Here is a 24,348-nt window from a genome sequence, read left to right on the forward strand (position 1 = left end):
TCACTGCACCTCCATCACACACCCTCATCTATACACATCACTGTCACTGCACCTCCATCACACACCCTCCTCTATACACATCACTGTCACTGCACCTCCATCACACACCCTCATCTATACACATCACTGTCACTGCACCTCCATCACACACCCTCATCTATACACATCACTGTCACTGCACCTCCATCACACACCCTCATCTACACACATCACTGTCACTGCATCTCCATCACACACCCTCATCTATACACATCACTGTCACTGCACCTCCATCACACACCCTCATCTATACACATCACTGTCACTGCACCTCCATCACACACCCTCATCTATACACATCACTGTCACTGCACCTCCATCACACACCCTCATCTATACACATCACTGTCACTGCACCTCCATCACACACCCTCATCTATACACATCACTGTCACTGCACCTCCATCACACACCCTCATCTATACACATCACTGTCACTGCACCTCCATCACACACCCTCATCTATACACATCACTGTCACTGCACCTCCATCACACACCCTCATCTATACACATCACTGTCACTGCACCTCCATCACACACCCTCATCTACACACATCACTGTCACTGCATCTCCATCATACACCCTCATCTATACACATCACTGTCACTGCACCTCCATCACACATCCTCATCTACACACATCACTGTCACTGCACCTCCATCACACACCCTCATCTATACACATCACTGTCACTGCACCTCCATCACACACCCTCATCTATACACATCACTGTCACTGCACCTCCATCACACACCCTCATCTGTACACATCACTGTCACTGCATTTCCATCACACCCTCATCTATACACATCACTGTCACTGCACCTCCATCACACACCCTCATCTACACACATCACTGTCACTGCATCTCCATCACACACCCTCATCTATACCCATCACTGTCACTGCACCTCCATCACACACCCTCATCTAATACACATCACTGTCACTGCACCTCCATCACACTCCCTCATCTATACACATCACTGTCACTGCACCTCCATCACACACCCTCATCTGTACACATCACTGTCACTGCACCTCCATCACACACCCTCATCTATACACATCACTGTCACTGCACCTCCATCACACACCTTCATCTATACACATCACTGTCACTGTACCTCCATCATACACCCTCATCTGTACACATCACTGTCACTGCACCTCCATCACACACCCTCATCTATACACATCACTGTCACTGTACCTCCATCACACACCCTCATCTATACACATCACTGTCACTGCACATCCATCATACACCCTCATCTGTACACATCACTGTCACTGCACTTCCATCATACACCCTCATCTGTACACATCACTGTCACTGCACCTCCATCACACACCCTCATCTATACACATCACTGTCACTGCACTTCCATCATACACCCTCATCTGTACACATCACTGTCACTGCACCTCCATCACACACCCTCATCTGTACACATCACTGTCACTGCACCTCCATCACACACCCTCATCTTTACACATCACTATCACTACACCTCCATCATACACCCTCATCTATACGCTGTCACTGTCACTGCACCTCCATCACACAGCCTCATCTGTACACATCACTGTCACTGCACCTCCATCACAGACCCTCATCTGTACACATCACTGTCACTACACCTCCATCATACACCCTCATCTATACGCTGTCACTGTCACTGCACCTCCATCACACAGCCTCATCTGTACACATCACTGTCACTGCATCTCCATCACACACCCTTATCTATACACATCACTGTCACTGCATATCCGTCATACACCCTCATCTATACACATCACTGTCACTGCACCTCCATCATACACCCTCATCTATACACATCACTGTCACTGCACCTCCATCACACACCCTCATCTGTACACATCACTGTCACTGCACCTCCATCACACACCCTCATCTGTACACATCACTGTCACTGCACCTCCATCACACACCCTCATCTATACACATCACTGTCACTGCACCTCCATCACACACCCTCATCTATACACATCACTGTCACTGCACCTCCATCACACACCCTCATCTATACACATCACTGTCACTGTACCTCTATCACACACCCTCATCTGTACACATCACTGTCACTGCACCTCCATCATACACCCTCATCTGTACACATCACTGTCACTGCACCTCCATCACACACCCTCATCTATACACATCACTGTCACTGTACCTCTATCACACACCCTCATCTGTACACATCACTGTCACTGCACCTCCATCATACACCCTCATCTGTACACATCACTGTCACTGCACCTCCATCACACACCCTCATCTGTACACATCACTGTCACTACACCTCCATCATACACCCTCATCTATACACATCACTGTCACTGCACCTCCATCACACACCCTCATCTATACACATCACTGTCACTGCACCTCCATCACACACCCTTATCTATACACATCACTGTCACTGCACACCCATCACACACCCTCATCTATACACATCACTGTCACTGCACCTCCATCACACACCCTCATCTATACACATCACTGTCACTGTACCTCTATCACACACCCTCATCTGTACACATCACTGTCACTGCACCTCCATCATACACCCTCATCTGTACACATCACTGTCACTGCACCTCCATCACACACCCTCATCTGTACACATCACTGTCACTGCATCTCCATCACACACCCTCATCTGTACACATCACTGTCACTGCACCTCCATCACACACCCTCATCTATACACATCACTGTCACTGCACTTCCATCATACACCCTCATCTGTACACATCACTGTCACTGCACCTCCATCACACACCCTCATCTGTACACATCACTGTCACTGCACCTCCATCACACACCCTCATCTGTACACATCACTATCACTACACCTCCATCATACACCCTCATCTATACGCTGTCACTGTCACTGCACCTCCATCACACAGCCTCATCTGTACACATCACTGTCACTGCACCTCCATCACACACCCTCATCTGTACACATCACTGTCACTACACCTCCATCATACACCCTCATCTATACGCTGTCACTGTCACTGCACCTCCATCACATAGCCTCATCTGTACACATCACTGTCACTGCATCTCCATCACACACCCTTATCTATACACATCACTGTCACTGCATATCCGTCATACACCCTCATCTATACACATCACTGTCACTGCACCTCCATCACACACCCTCATCTATACACATCACTGTCACTGCACCTCCATCATACACCCTCATCTATACACATCACTGTCACTGCACCTCCATCATACACCCTCATCTGTACACATCACTGTCACTGCACCTCCATCACACACCCTCATCTGTACACATCACTGTCACTGCACCTCCATCACACACCCTCATCTGTACACATCACTGTCACTGCACCTCCATCACACACCCTCATCTGTACACATCACTGTCACTGCACCTCCATCACACACCCTCATCTGTACACATCACTGTCACTGCACCTCCATCATACACCCTCATCTATACACATCACTGTCACTGCACCTCCATCACACACCCTCACCTATACACATCACTGTCACTGCACCTCCATCACACCCCCTCATGTGTACACATCACTGTCACTGCATCTCCATCACACACCCTCATCTGTACACATCACTGTCACTGCACCTCCATCATACACCCTCATCTATACACATCACTGTCACTGCACCTCCATCATACACCCATATCTATACACATCACTGTCACTACACCTCCATCATACACCCTCATCTATACGCTGTCACTGTCACTGCACCTCCATCACACAGCCTCATCTGTACACATCACTGTCACTGCACCTCCATCATACACCCTCATCTATACACATCACTGTCACTGCACCTCCATCACACACCCTCATCTGTACACATCACTATCACTACACCTCCATCATACACCCTCATCTATACGCTGTCACTGTCACTGCACCTCCATCACACAGCCTCATCTGTACACATCACTGTCACTGCACCTCCATCACACACCCTCATCTGTACACATCACTGTCACTACACCTCCATCATACACCCTCATCTATACGCTGTCACTGTCACTGCACCTCCATCACACAGCCTCATCTGTACACATCACTGTCACTACATCTCCATCACACACCCTCATCTATACACATCACTGTCACTGCACCTCCATCACACACCCTCATCTATACACATCACTGTCACTGCATATCCGTCATACACCCTCATCTATACACATCACTGTCACTGCACCTCCATCATACACCCTCATCTATACACATCACTGTCACTGCACCTCCATCACACACCCTCATCTGTACACATCACTGTCACTGCACCTCCATCACACCCTAATCTGTACACATCACTGTCACTGCATCTCCATCACACACCCTCATCTATACACATCACTGTCACTGCACCTCCATCACACACCCTCATCTATACACATCACTGTCACTGCACCTCCATCACACACCCTCATCTATACACATCACTGTCACTGCACCTCCATCACACACCCTCATCTATACACATCACTGTCACTGTACCTCTATCACACACCCTCATCTGTACACATCACTGTCACTGCACCTCCATCATACACCCTCATCTGTACACATCACTGTCACTGCACCTCCATCACACACCCTCATCTGTACACATCACTGTCACTACACCTCCATCATACACCCTCATCTATACACATCTCTGTCACTGCACCTCCATCACACACCCTCATCTATACACATCACTGTCACTGCACCTCCATCACACACCCTCATCTATACACATCACTGTCACTGCACCTCCATCACACACCCTCATCTATACACATCACTGTCACTGTACCTCTATCACACACCCTCATCTGTACACATCACTGTCACTGCACCTCCATCATACACCCTCATCTATACACATCACTGTCACTGCACCTCCATCACACACCCTCATCTATACACATCACTGTCACTGCACCTCCATCACACACCCTCATCTATACACATCACTGTCACTGCACCTCCATCACACACCCTCATCTATACACATCACTGTCACTGCACACCCATCACACACCCTCATCTATACACATCACTGTCACTGCACCTCCATCATACACCCTCATCTATACACATCACTGTACCTCCATCACACACCCTCATCTGTACACATCACTATCACTGCACCTCCATCACACACCCTCATCTATACACATCACTGTCACTGCACCTCCATCACACACCCTCATCTGTACACATCACTGTCACTGCACCTCTATCACACACCCTCATCTATACACATCACTGTCACTGCACCTCCATCACACACCCTCATCTGTACACATCACTGTCACTGCACCTCCATCACACACCCTCATCTATACACATCACTGTCACTGCACCTCCATCACACACCCTCATCTATACACATCACTATCACTGCACCTCCATCACACACCCTCATCTATACACATCACTGTCACTGCACCTCCATCATACACCCTCATCTGTACACATCACTGTCACTGCACCTCCATCACACACCCTCATCTATACACATCACTGTCACTGCACTTCCATCACACACCCTCATCTGTACACATCACTGTCACTGCACCTCCATCACACCCTAATCTGTACACATCACTGTCACTGCACCTCCACCACACACCCTCATCTACACACATCACTGTCACTGCATTTCCATCACACCCTCATCTATACACATCACTGTCACTGCACCACTGCACCTCCATCACACACCCTCATCTATACACATCACTGTCACTGCACCTCCATCACACACCCTCATCTGTACACATCACTGTCACTGCACCTCCATCACGCACCCTCATCTATACACATCACTGTCACTGCACCTCCATCACACACCCTCATCTATACACATCACTATCACTGCACCTCCATCACACACCCTCATCTATACACATCACTGTCACTACACCTCCATCACACACCCTCATCTATACACATCACTGTCACTGCACCTCCATCATACACCCTCATCTGTACACATCACTGTCACTGCACCTCCATCACACACCCTCATCTATTCTATACACATCACTGTCACTGCACCTCCATCACACACCCTCATCTATACACATCACTGTCACTACACCTCCATCACACACCCTCATCTATACACATCACTGTCACTGCACCTCCATCATACACCCTCATCTATACACATCACTGTCACTGCACCTCCATCATACACCCTCATCTGTACACATCACTGTCACTGCACCTCCATCACACACCCTCATCTGTACACATCACTGTCACTGCACCTCCATCACACACCCTCATCTGTACACATCACTGTCACTGCACCTCCATCACACACCCTCATCTGTACACATCACTGTCACTGCACCTCCATCACACACCCTCATCTGTACACATCACTGTCACTGCACCTCCATCATACACCCTCATCTATACACATCACTGTCACTGCACCTCCATCACACACCCTCATGTGTACACATCACTGTCACTGCACCTCCATCACACACCCTCATCTATACACATCACTGTCACTGCACCTCCATCACACCCCCTCATGTGTACACATCACTGTCACTGCATCTCCATCACACACCCTCATCTGTACACATCACTGTCACTGCACCTCCATCACACACCCTCATCTATACACATCACTGTCACTGCACTTCCATCATACACCCTCATCTGTACACATCACTGTCACTGCACCTCCATCACACACCCTCATCTGTACACATCACTGTCACTGCACCTCCATCACACACCCTCATCTGTACACATCACTATCACTACACCTCCATCATACACCCTCATCTATACGCTGTCACTGTCACTGCACCTCCATCACACAGCCTCATCTGTGCACATCACTGTCACTGCACCTCCATCATACACCCTCATCTATACGCTGTCACTGTCACTGCACCTCCATCACACACCCTCATCTGTACACATCACTGTCACTACACCTCCATCATACACCCTCATCTATACGCTGTCACTGTCACTGCACCTCCATCACACAGCCTCATCTGTACACATCACTGTCACTACATCTCCATCACACACCCTCATCTATACACATCACTGTCACTGCACCTCCATCACACACCCTCATCTATACACATCACTGTCACTGCATATCCGTCATACACCCTCATCTATACACATCACTGTCACTGCACCTCCATCATACACCCTCATCTATACACATCACTGTCACTGCACCTCCATCACACACCCTCATCTGTACACATCACTGTCACTGCACCTCCATCACACCCTAATCTGTACACATCACTGTCACTGCACCTCCATCATACACCCTCATCTATACACATCACTGTCACTGCACCTCCATCATACACCCTCATCTATACACATCACTGTCACTGCACCTCCATCACACACCCTCATCTATACACATCACTGTCACTGCACCTCCATCACACACCCTCATCTATACACATCACTGTCACTGCACCTCCATCACACACCCTCATCTATACACATCACTGTCACTGCACCTCCATCACACACCCTCATCTATACACATCACTGTCACTGCACCTCCATCACACACCCTCATCTATACACATCACTGTCACTGTACCTCTATCACACACCCTCATCTGTACACATCACTGTCACTGCACCTCCATCACACACCCTCATCTGTACACATCACTATCACTACACCTCCATCATACACCCTCATCTATACGCTGTCACTGTCACTGCACCTCCATCACACAGCCTCATCTGTGCACATCACTGTCACTGCACCTCCATCATACACCCTCATCTATACGCTGTCACTGTCACTGCACCTCCATCACACACCCTCATCTGTACACATCACTGTCACTACACCTCCATCATACACCCTCATCTATACGCTGTCACTGTCACTGCACCTCCATCACACAGCCTCATCTGTACACATCACTGTCACTACATCTCCATCACACACCCTCATCTATACACATCACTGTCACTGCACCTCCATCACACACCCTCATCTATACACATCACTGTCACTGCATATCCGTCATACACCCTCATCTATACACATCACTGTCACTGCACCTCCATCATACACCCTCATCTATACACATCACTGTCACTGCACCTCCATCACACACCCTCATCTGTACACATCACTGTCACTGCACCTCCATCACACCCTAATCTGTACACATCACTGTCACTGCACCTCCATCATACACCCTCATCTATACACATCACTGTCACTGCACCTCCATCATACACCCTCATCTATACACATCACTGTCACTGCACCTCCATCACACACCCTCATCTATACACATCACTGTCACTGCACCTCCATCACACACCCTCATCTATACACATCACTGTCACTGCACCTCCATCACACACCCTCATCTATACACATCACTGTCACTGCACCTCCATCACACACCCTCATCTATACACATCACTGTCACTGCACCTCCATCACACACCCTCATCTATACACATCACTGTCACTGTACCTCTATCACACACCCTCATCTGTACACATCACTGTCACTGCACCTCCATCATACACCCTCATCTGTACACATCACTGTCACTGCACCTCCATCACACACCCTCATCTGTACACATCACTGTCACTACACCTCCATCATACACCCTCATCTATACACATCACTGTCACTGCACCTCCATCATACACCCTCATCTGTACACATCACTGTCACTGCACCTCCATCACACACCCTCATCTGTACACATCACTGTCACTGCACCTCCATCACACACCCTCATCTGTACACATCACTGTCACTGCACCTCCATCATACACCCTCATCTATACACATCACTGTCACTGCACCTCCATCACACACCCTCACCTATACACATCACTGTCACTGCACTTCCATCATACACCCTCATCTGTACACATCACTGTCACTGCACCTCCATCATACAACCTCATCTGTACACATCACTGTCACTGCACCTCCATCACACACCCTCATCTGTACACATCACTGTCACTGCACCTCCATCACACACCCTCATCTGTACACATCACTGTCACTGCACCTCCATCATACACCTCATCTATACACATCACTGTCACTGCACCTCCATCACACACCCTCATCTATACACATCACTATCACTGCACCTCCATCACACACCCTCACCTATACACATCACTGTCACTGCACCTCCATCACACACCCTCACCTATACACATCACTGTCACTGCACCTCCATCACACACCCTCATCTGTACACATCACTGTCACTGCACCTCCATCACACACCTCATCTATACACATCACTGTCACTGCACCTCCATCACACACCCTCATCTATACACATCACTATCACTGCACCTCCATCATACACCCTCATCTATACACATCACTGTCACTGCACCTCCATCACACCCCCTCATCTATACACATCACTGTCACTGTACCTCCATCACACACCCTCATCTATACACATCACTGTCACTGCACCTCCATCACACACCCTCATCTATACACATCACTGTCACTGCACACCCATCACACACCCTCATCTATACACATCACTGTCACTGCACCTCCATCATACACCCTCATCTATACACATCACTGTACCTCCATCACACACCCTCATCTGTACACATCACTATCACTGCACCTCCATCACACACCCTCATCTATACACATCACTGTCACTGCACCTCCATCACACACCCTCATCTGTACACATCACTGTCACTGCACCTCCATCACACACCCTCATCTATACACATCACTGTCACTGCACCTCCATCACACACCCTCATCTGTACACATCACTGTCACTGCACCTCCATCACACACCCTCATCTATACACATCACTGTCACTGCACCTCCATCACACACCCTCATCTATACACATCACTATCACTGCACCTCCATCACACACCCTCATCTATACACATCACTGTCACTGCACCTCCATCATACACCCTCATCTGTACACATCACTGTCACTGCACCTCCATCACACACCCTCATCTATACACATCACTGTCACTGCACTTCCATCACACACCCTCATCTGTACACATCACTGTCACTGCACCTCCATCACACCCTAATCTGTACACATCACTGTCACTGCACCTCCACCACACACCCTCATCTACACACATCACTGTCACTGCATTTCCATCACACCCTCATCTATACACATCACTGTCACTGCACCACTGCACCTCCATCACACACCCTCATCTATACACATCACTGTCACTGCACCTCCATCACACACCCTCATCTGTACACATCACTGTCACTGCACCTCCATCACGCACCCTCATCTATACACATCACTGTCACTGCACCTCCATCACACACCCTCATCTATACACATCACTATCACTGCACCTCCATCACACACCCTCATCTATACACATCACTGTCACTACACCTCCATCACACACCCTCATCTATACACATCACTGTCACTGCACCTCCATCATACACCCTCATCTGTACACATCACTGTCACTGCACCTCCATCACACACCCTCATCTATTCTATACACATCACTGTCACTGCACCTCCACCACACACCCTCATCTATACACATCACTGTCACTGCACCTCCATAATACACCCTCATCTATACACATCACTGTCACTGCACCTCCATCACACACCCTCATCTGTACACATCACTGTCACTGCATCTCCATCACACACCCTCATCTGTACACATCACTGTCACTGCACCTCCATCACACACCCTCATCTATACACATCACTGTCACTGCACTTCCATCATACACCCTCATCTGTACACATCACTGTCACTGCACCTCCATCACACACCCTCATCTGTACACATCACTGTCACTGCACCTCCATCACACACCCTCATCTTTACACATCACTATCACTACACCTCCATCATACACCCTCATCTATACGCTGTCACTGTCACTGCACCTCCATCACACAGCCTCATCTGTACACATCACTGTCACTGCACCTCCATCACACACCCTCATCTGTACACATCACTGTCACTACACCTCCATCATACACCCTCATCTATACGCTGTCACTGTCACTGCACCTCCATCACACAGCCTCATCTGTACACATCACTGTCACTGCATCTCCATCACACACCCTTATCTATACACATCACTGTCACTGCATATCCGTCATACACCCTCATCTATACACATCACTGTCACTGCACCTCCATCACACACCCTCATCTATACACATCACTGTCACTGCACCTCCATCACACACCCTCATCTGTACACATCACTGTCACTGCACCTCCATCACACCCTAATCTGTACATATCACTGTCACTGCATCTCCATCACACACCCTCATCTATACACATCACTGTCACTGCACCTCCATCACACACCCTCATCTATACACATCACTGTCACTGCACCTCCATCACACACCCTCATCTATACACATCACTGTCACTGCACCTCCATCACACACCCTTATCTATACACATCACTGTCACTGCACACCCATCACACACCCTCATCTATACACATCACTGTCACTGCACCTCCATCACACACCCTCATCTATACACATCACTGTCACTGTACCTCTATCACACACCCTCATCTGTACACATCACTGTCACTGCACCTCCATCATACACCCTCATCTGTACACATCACTGTCACTGCACCTCCATCACACACCCTCATCTGTACACATCACTGTCACTGCATCTCCATCACACACCCTCATCTGTACACATCACTGTCACTGCACCTCCATCACACACCCTCATCTATACTCATCACTGTCACTGCACTTCCATCATACACCCTCATCTGTACACATCACTGTCACTGCACCTCCATCACACACCCTCATCTGTACACATCACTGTCACTGCACCTCCATCACACACCCTCATCTGTACACATCACTATCACTACACCTCCATCATACACCCTCATCTATACGCTGTCACTGTCACTGCACCTCCATCACACAGCCTCATCTGTACACATCACTGTCACTGCACCTCCATCACACACCCTCATCTGTACACATCACTGTCACTACACCTCCATCATACACCCTCATCTATACGCTGTCACTGTCACTGCACCTCCATCACACAGCCTCATCTGTACACATCACTGTCACTGCATCTCCATCACACACCCTTATCTATACACATCACTGTCACTGCATATCCGTCATACACCCTCATCTATACACATCACTGTCACTGCACCTCCATCATACACCCTCATCTATACACATCACTGTCACTGCACCTCCATCACACACCCTCATCTGTACACATCACTGTCACTGCACCTCCATCACACCCTAATCTGTACACATCACTGTCACTGCATCTCCATCACACACCCTCATCTATACACATCACTGTCACTGCACCTCCATCACACACCCTCATCTATACACATCACTGTCACTGCACCTCCATCACACACCCTCATCTATACACATCACTGTCACTGCACCTCCATCACACACCCTTATCTATACACATCACTGTCACTGCACACCCATCACACACCCTCATCTATACACATCACTGTCACTGCACCTCCATCACACACCCTCATCTATACACATCACTGTCACTGTACCTCTATCACACACCCTCATCTGTACACATCACTGTCACTGCACCTCCATCATACACCCTCATCTGTACACATCACTGTCACTGTACCTCCATCACACACCCTCATCTGTACACATCACTGTCACTGCACCTCCATCACACACCCTCATCTATACACATCACTGTCACTGCACCTCCATCACACACCTTCATCTATACACATCACTGTCACTGCACCTCCATCACACACCTTCATCTATACACATCACTGTCACTGTACCTCCATCACACACCCTCATCTGTACACATCACTGTCACTGCACCTCCATCACACACCCTCATCTATACACATCACTGTCACTGCACCTCCATCACACACCCTCATCTATACACATCACTGTCACTGCACCTCCATCACACACCCTCATCTGTACACATCACTGTCACTACACCTCCATCATACACCCTCATCTATACACATCACTGTCACTGCACCTCCATCATACACCCTCATCTGTACACATCACTGTCACTGCACCTCCATCACACACCCTCATCTGTACACATCACTGTCACTGCACCTCCATCACACACCCTCATCTGTACACATCACTGTCACTGCACCTCCATCACACACCCTCATCTGTACACATCACTGTCACTGCACCTCCATCACACACCCTCATCTGTACACATCACTGTCACTGCACCTCCATCATACACCCTCATCTATACACATCACTGTCACTGCACCTCCATCACACACCCTCACCTATACACATCACTGTCACTGCACCTCCATCACACACCCTCATGTGTACACATCACTGTCACTGCATCTCCATCACACACCCTCATCTGTACACATCACTGTCACTGCACCTCCATCACACACCGTCATCTATACACATCACTGTCACTGCACTTCCATCATACACCCTCATCTGTACACATCACTGTCACTGCACCTCCATCACACACCCTCATCTGTACACATCACTGTCACTGCACCTCCATCACACACCCTCATCTGTACACATCACTATCACTACACCTCCATCATACACCCTCATCTATACGCTGTCACTGTCACTGCACCTCCATCACACAGCCTCATCTGTACACATCACTGTCACTGCACCTCCATCACACACCCTCATCTGTACACATCACTGTCACTACACCTCCATCACACACCCTCATCTATACACATCACTGTCACTGCACCTCCATCACACACCCTCATCTATACACATCACTGTCACTGCACCTCCATCACACACCCTCATCTATACACATCACTGTCACTGCACCTCCATCACACACCCTCATCTATACACATCACTGTCACTGTACCTCCATCACACACCCTCATCTGTACACATCACTGTCACTACATCTCCATCACACACCCTTATCTATACACATCACTGTCACTGCATATCCGTCATACACCCTCATCTATACACATCACTGTCACTGCACCTCCATCATACACCCTCATCTATACACATCACTGTCACTGCACCTCCATCACACACCCTCATCTGTACACATCACTGTCACTGCACCTCCATCACACCCTAATCTGTACACATCACTGTCACTGCATCTCCATCACACACCCTCATCTATACACATCACTGTCACTGCACCTCCATCACACACCCTCATCTATACACATCACTGTCACTGCACCTCCATCACACACCCTCATCTATACACATCACTGTCACTGCACCTCCATCACACACCCTTATCTATACACATCACTGTCACTGCACACCCATCACACACCCTCATCTATACACATCACTGTCACTGCACCTCCATCACACCCCCTCATCTATACACATCACTGTCACTGTACCTCTATCACACACCCTCGTCTGTACACATCACTGTCACTGCACCTCCATCATACACCCTCATCTGTACACATCACTGTCACTGCACCTCCATCACACACCCTCATCTGTACACATCACTGTCACTACACCTCCATCATACTCCCTCATCTATACACATCACTGTCACTGCACCTCCATCATACACCCTCATCTGTACACATCACTGTCACTGCACCTCCATCACACACCCTCATCTGTACACATCACTGTCACTGCACCTCCATCACACACCCTCATCTGTACACATCACTGTCACTGCACCTCCATCATACACCCTCATCTATACACATCACTGTCACTGCACCTCCATCACACACCCTCACCTATACACATCACTGTCACTGCACTTCCATCATACACCCTCATCTGTACACATCACTATCACTGCACCTCCATCATACACCCTCATCTATTCACATCACTGTCACTGCACCTCCATCACACACCCTCATCTATACACATCACTGTCACTGCACCTCCATCACACACCCTCATCTGTACACATCACTGTCACTGCACCTCCATCACACACCTCATCTATACACATCACTGTCACTGCACCTCCATCACACACCCTCATCTATACACATCACTATCACTGCACCTCCATCATACACCCTCATCTATACACATCACTGTCACTGCACCTCCATCACACACCCTCATCTATACACATCACTGTCACTGCACCTCCATCACACACCCTCATCTATACACATCACTGTCACTGCACCTCCATCACACACCCTCATCTATACACATCACTGTCACTGCACACCCATCACACACCCTCATCTATACACATCACTGTCACTGCACCTCCATCATACACCCTCATCTATACACATCACTGTACCTCCATCACACACCCTCATCTGTACACATCACTATCACTGCACCTCCATCACACACCCTCATCTATACACATCACTGTCACTGCACCTCCATCACACACCCTCATCTATACACATCACTGTCACTGCACCTCCATCACACACCCTCATCTATACACATCACTGTCACTGCACCTCCATCACACACCATTATCTATACACATCACTGTCACTGCACCTCCATCATACACCTTCATCTGTACACATCACTGATACTACACCTCCATCACACACCCTCATCTATACACATCACTGTCACTGCACATCCATCACACACCTTCATCTGCACATATCACTGTCACTGCACCTCCATCACACACCCTCATCTATACACATCACTGTCACTGCACCTCCATCATACACCCTCATCTATACACATCACTGTCACTGCACCTCCATCACACACCCTCATCTATACACATCACTGTCACTGCACCTCCATCACACACCCTCATCTATACACATCACTGTCACTGCACCTCCATCACACACCCTCATCTATACACATCACTGTCACTGCACTTCCATTACACACCCTCATCTATACACATCACTGTCACTGCACCTCCATCATACACCCTCACCTATACACATCACTGTCACTGCACCTCCATCATACACCCTCATCTATACACATCACTGTCACTGCACCTCCATCACACACCCTCATCTGTACACATCACTGTCACTGCACCTCCAACACACACCCTCATCTATACACATCACTGTCACTGCACCTCCATCACACACCCTCATCTATACACATCACTGTCACTGCACCTCCATCATACACCCTCATCTATACACATCACTCTCTCTGCACCTCCATCACACACCCTCATCTATACACATCACTGTCACTACACCTCCAACACACACCCTCATCTGTACACATCACTGTCACTGCACCTCCATCATACACCCTAATCTATACACATCACTGTCACTGTCACTGCACACCCATCACACACCCTCATCTATACACATCACTGTCACTGCACACCCATCACACACCCTCATCTATACACATCACTGTCACTGCACCTCCATCACACACCCTCATCTATACACATCACTGTCACTGCACCTCATCACACACCCTCATCTGTACACATCACTGTCACTGCACCTCCATCATACACCCTCATCTATACACATCACTGTCACTGCACCTCCATCACACACCTCATCTTTACACATCACTGTCACTGCACCTCCATCACACACCCTCATCTATACACATCACTGTCACTGCACCTCCATCATACACCCTCATCTATACACATCACTGTCACTGCACCTCCATCACACACCCTCATCTATACACATCACTGTCACTGCACCTCCATCACACACCATTATCTATACACATCACTGTCACTGCACCTCCATCATACACCTTCATCTGTACACATCACTGTCACTGCACCTCCATCACACACCCTCATCTATACACATCACTGTCACTGCACATCCATCACACACCTTCATCTGCACATATCACTGTCACTGCACCTCCATCACACACCCTCATCTATACACATCACTGTCACTGCACCTCCATCATACACCCTCATCTATACACATCACTGTCACTGCACCTCCATCACACACCCTCATCTATACACATCACTGTCACTGCACCTCCATCACACACCCTCATCTATACACATCACTGTCACTGCACCTCCATCACACACCCTCATCTATACACATCACTGTCACTGCACTTCCATCACACACCCTCATCTATACACATCACTGTCACTGCACCTACATCATACACCCTCACCTATACACATCACTGTCACTGCACCTCCATCACACACCCTCACCTATACACATCACTGTCACTGCACCTCCATCACACACCCTCATCTGTACACATCACTGTCACTGCACCTCCAACACACACCCTCATCTGTACACATCACTGTCACTGCACCTCCATCATACACCCTAATCTATACACATCACTGTCACTGTCACTGCACACCCATCACACACCCTCATCTATACACATCACTGTCACTGCACCTCTATCACACACCCTCATCTATACACATCACTGTCACTGCACCTCCATCACACACCTCATCTATACACATCACTGTCACTGCACCTCCATCACACACCCTCATCTATACACATCACTGTCACTGCACCTCCATCACACACCCTCATCTATACACATCACTGTCACTGCACCTCCATCACACACCCTCATCTACACACATCACTGTCACTACACCTCCATCACACACCCTCATCTATACACATCACTGTCACTGCACCTCCATCACACCTCCTCATCTATACACATCACTGTCACTGCACCTCAATCACACACCCTCATCTGTACACATCACTGTCACTACACCTTCATCACACACCCTCATCTATACACATCACTGTCACTACACCTCCATCACACACCCTCATCTGTACACATCACTGTCACTGCACACCCATCACACACCCTCATCTATACACATCACTGTCACTGCACCTCCATCACACACCCTCATCTATACACATCACTGTCACTGCACCTCAATCACACACCCTCATCTGTACACATCACTGTCACTACACCTTCATCACACACCCTCATCTATACACATCACTGTCACTGCACCTCCATCATACACCCTCATCTATACACATCACTGTCACTGCACCTCCATCACACACCCTCATCTGTACACATCACTGTCACTGCACCTCCATCACACCCTAATCTGTACACATCACTGTCACTGCACCTCCATCACACACCATTATCTATACACATCACTGTCACTGCACCTCCATCATACACCTTCATCTGTACACATCACTGTCACTACACCTCCATCACACACCTTCATCTATACACATCACTGTCACTGCACATCCATCACACACCTTCATCTGCACATATCACTGTCACTGCACCTCCATCACACACCCTCATCTATACACATCACTGTCACTGCACCTCCATCATACACCCTCATCTATACACATCACTGTCACTGCACCTCCATCACACACCCTCATCTATACACATCACTGTCACTGCACCTCCATCACACACCCTCATCTATACACATCACTGTCACTGCACCTCCATCACACACCCTCATCTATACACATCACTGTCACTGCACTTCCATCACACACCCTCATCTATACACATCACTGTCACTGCACCTCCATCAAACACCCTCACCTATACACATCACTGTCACTGCACCTCCATCAAACACCCTCACCTATACACATCACTGTCACTGCACCTCCATCACACACCCTCATCTGTACACATCACTGTCACTGCACCTCCATCACACACCCTCATCTATACACATCACTGTCACTGCACCTCCATCACACACCCTCACCTATACACATCACTGTCACTGCACCTCCATCACACACCCTCATCTGTACACATCACTGTCACTGCACCTCCAACACACACCCTCATCTATACACATCACTGTCACTGCACCTCCATCACACACCCTCATCTATACACATCACTGTCACTGCACCTCCATCATACACCCTCATCTATACACATCACTCTCACTGCACCTCCATCACACACCCTCATCTATACACATCACTGTCACTACACCTCCAACACACACCCTCATCTGTACACATCACTGTCACTGCACCTCCATCATACACCCTAATCTATACACATCACTGTCACTGTCACTGCACACCCATCACACACCCTCATCTATACACATCACTGTCACTGCACCTCCATCACACACCCTCATCTGTACACATCACTGTCACTACACCTCCATCACACACCCTCATCTGTACACATCACTGTCACTGCACCTCCATCACACACCCTCATCTATACACATCACTGTCACTGCACCTCCATCATACACCCTCATCTGTACACATCACTGTCACTGCACCTCCATCATACACCCTCATCTATACACATCACTGTCACTGCACCTCCATTACACACCCTCATCTACACACATCACTGTCACTACACCTCCATCACACACCCTCATCTATACACATCACTGTCACTGCACCTCCATCACACCTCCTCATCTATACACATCACTGTCACTGCACCTCAATCACACACCCTCATCTGTACACATCACTGTCACTACACCTTCATCACACACCCTCATCTATACACATCACTGTCACTACACCTCCATCACACACCCTCATCTGTACACATCACTGTCACTGCACCTCCATCACACACCCTCATCTATACACATCACTGTCACTGCACCTCCATCACACACCCTCATCTGTACACATCACTGTCACTGCACCTCCATCACACACCCTCATATGTACACATTACCGTCACTGCACCTCCATCACACACCCTCATCTATACACATCACTGTCACTGCACCTCCATCACACACCCTCATCTATACACATCACTGTCACTGCACCTCCACCACACACCCTCATATGTACACATCACCGTCACTGCATCTCCATCACACACCCTCATCTGCACATATCACTGTCACTGCACCTCCATCACACACCCTCATCTATACACATCACTGTCACTGCACCTCCATCATACACCTTCATCTGTACACATCACTGTCACTACACCTCCATCACACACCCTCATCTATACACATCACTGTCACTGCACCTCCATCACACACCCTCATCTGCACATATCACTGTCACTGCACCTCCATCACACACCCTCATCTATACACATCACTGTCACTGCACCTCCATCATACACCCTCATCTATACACATCACTGTCACTGCACCTCCATCACACACCCTCATCTATACACATCACTGTCACTGCACTTCCATCACACACCCTCATCTATACACATCACTGTCACTGCACCTCCATCATACACCCTCACTTATACACATCACTGTCACTGCACCTCCATCACACACCCTCATCTGTACACATCACTGTCACTGCATCTCCATCACACACCCTCATCTATACACATCACTGTCACTGCACCTCCATCACACACCCTCATCTATACACATCACTGTCACTGCACCTCCATCACACACCCTCATCTATACACATCACTGTCACTGCACCTCCATCACACACCCTCATCTGTACACATCACTGTCACTGCACCTCCAACACACACCCTCATCTATACACATCACTGTCACTGCACCTCCATCACACACCCTCATCTATACACATCACTGTCACTGCACCTCCATCACACACCCTCATCTATACACATCACTGTCTCTGCACCTCCATCACACACCCTCATCTATACACATCACTGTCACTACACCTCCATCATACACCCTCATCTATACACATCACTGTCACTGCACCTCCAACACACACCCTCATCTGTACACATCACTGTCACTGCACCTCCATCATACACCCTCATCTATACACATCACTGTCACTGCACCTCCAACACACACCCTCATCTGTACACATCACTGTCACTGCACCTCCATCATACACCCTCATCTATACACATCACTCTCACTGCACCTCCATCACACACCCTCATCTATACACATCACTGTCACTACACCTCCAACACACACCCTCATCTGTACACATCACTGTCACTGCACCTCCATCATACACCCTAATCTATACACATCACTGTCACTGTCACTGCACACCCATCACACACCCTCATCTATACACATCACTGTCACTGCACCTCCATCACACACCCTCATCTGTACACATCACTGTCACTGCACCTCCATCACACACCCTCATCTATACACATCACTGTCACTGCACCTCCATCATACACCCTCATCTATACACATCACTGTCACTGCACCTCCATCACACACCCTCATCTATACACATCACTGTCACTACACCTCCATCACACACCCTCATCTGTACACATCACTGTCACTGCACCTCCATCACACACCCTCATCTATACACATCTCTGTCACTGCACCTCCATCATACACCCTCATCTATATACATCACTGTCACTGCACCTCCATCACACACCCTCATCTATACACATCACTGTCACTGCACCTCCATCACACACCCTCATCTATACACATCACTGTCACTGCACCTCCATCACCCCCCCTCATCTATACACATCACTGTCACTGCACCTCCATCATACACCCTCATCTGTACACACCACTGTCACTACACCTCCATCACACACCCTCATCTATACACATCACTGTCACTGCACCTCCATCACACACCCTCATCTATACACATCACTGTCACTGCACCTCCATCACACACCCTCATCTGTACACATCACTGTCACTACACCTCCATCACACACACTTATCTATACACACCACTGTCACTACACCTCCATCACACACCCTCATCTATACACATCACTGTCACTGCACCTCAATCACACACCCTGATCTGTACACATCACTGTCACTGCACCTCCATCACACACCCTCATCTATACACATCACTGTCACTGCACCTCCATCACACACCCTGATCTGTACACATCACTGTCACTGCACCTCCATCACACACCCTCATCTATACACATCACTGTCACTGCACCTCCATCACACACCCTCATATGTACACATCACCGTCACTGCACCTCCATCACACACCCTCATCTATACACATCACTGTCACTGCACCTCCATCACACACCCTCATCTGTACACATCACTGTCACTGCACCTCCATCACACACCCTCATCTATACACATCACTGTCACTGCACCTGCATCACACACCCTCATCTATACACATCACTGTCACTGCACCTCCATCACACACCCTCATCTACACACATCACTGTCACTGCACCTCCATCATACACCCACATCTGTACACATCACTGTCACTGCACCTCCATCACACACCCTCATCTGTACACATCACTGTCACTGCACCTCCATCATACACCCTCATCTATACACATCACTGTCACTGCACCTCCATCACACACCCTCATCTATACACATCACTATCACTGCACCTCCATCACACACCCTCATCTGTACACATCACTGTCACTGCACCTCCATCATACACCCTCATCTATACACATCACTGTCACTGCACCTCCATCATACACCCTCATCTATACACATCACTGTCACTGCACCTCCATCACACACCCTCATCTATACACATCACTGTCACTGCACCTCCATCACACCCCCTCATCTATACACATCACTGTCACTGCACCTCCATCACACACCCTCATCTATACACATCACTGTCACTGCACCTCCACCACACACCCTCATAAGTACACATCACCGTCACTGCATCTCCATCACACACCCTCATCTGCACATATCACTGTCACTGCACCTCCATCACACACCCTCATCTATACACATCACTGTCACTGCACCTCCATCACACACCCTCATCTATACACATCACTGTCACTGCACCTCCATCACACACCCTCATCTGCACATATCACTGTCACTGCACCTCCATCACACACCCTCATCTATACACATCACTGTCACTGCACCTCCATCATACACCCTCATCTATACACATCACTGTCACTGCACCTCCATCACACACCCTCATCTATACACATCACTGTCACTGCACTTCCATCACACACCCTCATCTATACACATCACTGTCACTGCACCTCCATCATACACCCTCACTTATACACATCACTGTCACTGCACCTCCATCACACACCCTCATCTATACACATCACTGTCACTGCACCTCCATCACACACCCTCATCTATACACATCACTATCACTGCACCTCCATCACACACCCTCATCTATACACATCACTGTCACTGCACCTCCATCACACACCCTCATCTATACACATCACTGTCACTGCACCTCCATCACACACCCTCATCTATACACATCACTGTCACTGCACCTCCATCACACACCCTCATATGTACACATCACCGTCACTGCACCTCCATCACACACCCTCATCTGTACACATCACTGTCACTGCATCTCCATCACACACCCTCATCTACACACATCACTGTCACTGCACCTCCATCACACACCCTCATCTATACACATCACTGTCACTGCACCTCCATCACACACCCTCATCTATACACATCACTGTCACTGCACCTCCATCACACACCCTCATCTGTACACATCACTGTCACTGCACCTCCAACACACACCCTCATCTATACACATCACTGTCACTGCACCTCCATCACACACCCTCATCTATACACATCACTGTCACTGCACCTCCATCACACACCCTCATCTATACACATCACTGTCTCTGCACCTCCATCACACACCCTCATCTATACACATCACTGTCACTACACCTCCATCATACACCCTCATCTATACACATCACTGTCACTACACCTCCAACACACACCCTCATCTGTACACATCACTGTCACTGCACCTCCATCATACACCCTCATCTATACACATCACTCTCACTGCACCTCCATCACACACCCTCATCTATACACATCACTGTCACTACACCTCCAACACACACCCTCATCTGTACACATCACTGTCACTGCACCTCCATCATACACCCTAATCTATACACATCACTGTCACTGTCACTGCACACCCATCACACACCCTCATCTATACACATCACTGTCACTGCACCTCCATCACACACCCTCATCTGTACACATCACTGTCACTGCACCTCCATCACACACCCTCATCTATACACATCACTGTCACTGCACCTCCATCATACACCCTCATCTATACACATCACTCTCACTGCACCTCCATCACACACCCTCATCTATACACATCACTGTCACTACACCTCCAACACACACCCTC

The sequence above is a fragment of the Pseudophryne corroboree genome, chromosome 6 (genome assembly GCF_028390025.1).
Source record: "Pseudophryne corroboree isolate aPseCor3 chromosome 6, aPseCor3.hap2, whole genome shotgun sequence".
NCBI classification, from domain to species: Eukaryota; Metazoa; Chordata; class Amphibia; order Anura; family Myobatrachidae; genus Pseudophryne; species Pseudophryne corroboree.